This window comes from Mandrillus leucophaeus, unplaced genomic scaffold (assembly GCF_000951045.1).
Source record: "Mandrillus leucophaeus isolate KB7577 unplaced genomic scaffold, Mleu.le_1.0 Scaffold118, whole genome shotgun sequence".
NCBI lineage: Eukaryota > Metazoa > Chordata > Mammalia > Primates > Cercopithecidae > Mandrillus > Mandrillus leucophaeus.
In genome coordinates this window covers 1,773,808-1,776,162 of record NW_012100098.1, presented here as the reverse complement: position 1 = coordinate 1,776,162, position 2,355 = coordinate 1,773,808, and the positions used below count along the sequence as shown (strand labels likewise).

Below are 2,355 nucleotides of genomic sequence, written 5' to 3'. Positions count from 1 at the left end.
AGGTCAGGCGTTAGAGACCAGCCTGGCCAACATGGTGAAACCCCGTCTCTACTAAAAATACAAAAATTAGCTGGGCGTGTTGGTGGGCGCCTGTAATCCCAGCTTCTCAGGAGGCTGAGGAGGAGAATTGCTTGAGCCCACGGGGGTGGAGGTTGCAGTGAGCCAAGATCGCACCACTGCACTCCAACCTGAGTGAAAGAGTGAGACACTGTCTTAAAAAAAAAAAAAAAAATTAAGGAAGATTGTCTAAGGGCAATCATTTGTCAAGTTTGTTTCTCTCAAAACAGTGTTCCTCAAATTGGGGTTGCATCCCCTTGGGGCACCTGAAGATTTGCCTAGCATAGTTTTAAGGAACCCAGTTTCTAGATCTTTAATTTATATATACCTGTGCCTCAGATCAGTCCTGTGGTCCAAAATCACACCATCTGCCTTTCCCTTTTCCCTCTTCATACCCTTCTCCCTCCCACTTTACAAAAGGAAGGCATACCTCTATCATCCCAAATCTTACGTGGTGCATTGTCCTAAGGTATGTAAATCTTTGGAATGCCAAACAGAAAGACAATTGAAAATATTAATGTCTACAAAGTTTTCTTTAGTCCAGGAACCTTAAATCTATTGTAAGGTTTTTCTGAATTTATCTATTGTATATATTTCTGTTAAGAGTGAAACAGAATTATAACTGGGGATGTTGAGATGTTTTAATTTCAGGAGATTGTTGCCCTTGCAATACATACTAATACATTTATTAATAGTGAAAAATGGGATCATACTTTTTCAAATGAAAATAAATCTAAAGCAATTTAGCCAATTGCTTTGACATTGAGGACTGACTGCTCATTAGATCATGTGGTTGAACATTCTCAGAAATGAGCTAAATCTGTGACTTTAAGGTAGATTTTGATAAAAAATATTTAAATCATGTGATAAGATAAAATCATATTAAAAAATAAGTGTTGGCAATGATGGAAAGACATTAATAATATTTTGATTATTTCAACCATCTGTTGGGTTAAACGCGCTTCTTTTAAGTACAAGAGTAACTCATATGAGAATAACCCACACAATTATTAGTAAATAATAAAGCTTTTTTGATGTCCTCAGAAATCAAGAAAGGGAATGTGTATAGGTAACAAATCTTTTAGCAAATTGAGTTTTCAGTTCTTTGGTTTCAGTAAAATTGAAAAAAGACTTAATTGCCAGCCGATAGATTATTACAATAAATTTTGCTGACAGTTTGCTATATACTTTTGGTATATAACTTGGAAGGAGTCTAAAGAATTGAGTGACATTACTATAACAAAGTTTTTCCATTCCAAGATAATATTTATGTGAATAAGGTTTTAGCACATAAAATCGATTATTAGAAAGGTGGGGAGGATTGATGTTGAGCCATGTCTCATTCTAATAATAAGTAATACTACCAACAAATATTTAAACACCAGTTGAAAAGAAAATCTCATCCATCTTATTAAGAAATGCATTTTAATACAATTTTCTTTCTTAAGCCTATTACCTATAAAATGTGTACTATATTTATATAGCTTGATCAGCTGTATTCATAAGAATATTAATAAAAACTCAATCCAGGAGAATTTTTTAAATGTCTTAAAGACTCATGGTCATAGAAAATTTTTAAATATTAAGTACAGTTTATTTATAATTTTTTGTATAATTTGTTGGAATTGTAGCCAACAAAAAGATAAGGGCAGGGATGTTAAAAGAGGAGCCCCATGGCCCTTCCAGTGTTAACATCAAAAGTATTAACAGGCTGGGAGTGGTGCCTCACTCCTGTAATCCCAGCACTTTGGGAGGCCAAGGCAAGAGGATCACTTGAACCCAGGAATTTGAGATCAGCCTGGACAACATAGAGAAGTAAATTCAAGGGTGAGCAGTAAAATACATTAAAACATAAAAGTGTACATTCGAATAAAATTCCCTAGGGAATATGGAAAGGAAGTATGAAATTGAAGGAGAAGAATAAATAAGAAAAAATTTGTGCTAAAGAATTCTTTAAATACATTTATTTACCATAAACTTTATGGTAAAGAAGAGTTTTATTTAAAAATGTCAGTGCTGGACATTATATAACTTACAGCTGTTTGAGAATTATATAGTTTACAACTATGTAAACTTTTGATGAACAAAATATGTTTAAAATGGGGTGGATAGAAAACTATGCAACCATAAAAAAGGATGAGTTAATGTCCTTTGTAGGGACATGGATGAAGTTGGAAACCATCATTCTGAGCAAACTATCACAAGGACAGAAAACCAAACACTGCATGTTCTCACTCATAGGTGGGAATTGAACAATGAGAACACTTGGACATAGGGTGGGGAACAGCACACACCGGG

The 2,355-nt window shown here is 34.3% G+C and overlaps 1 protein-coding gene across 4 annotated transcripts in view; it reads left to right on the top strand.

Moving 5' to 3' along the window:
- SCN8A (sodium channel, voltage gated, type VIII alpha subunit) overlaps positions 1–2,355 on the top strand; it is a 145,507-nt gene that overhangs the window by 57,328 nt on the left and 85,824 nt on the right. The gene's annotated exons all lie outside the window — the stretch shown is intronic.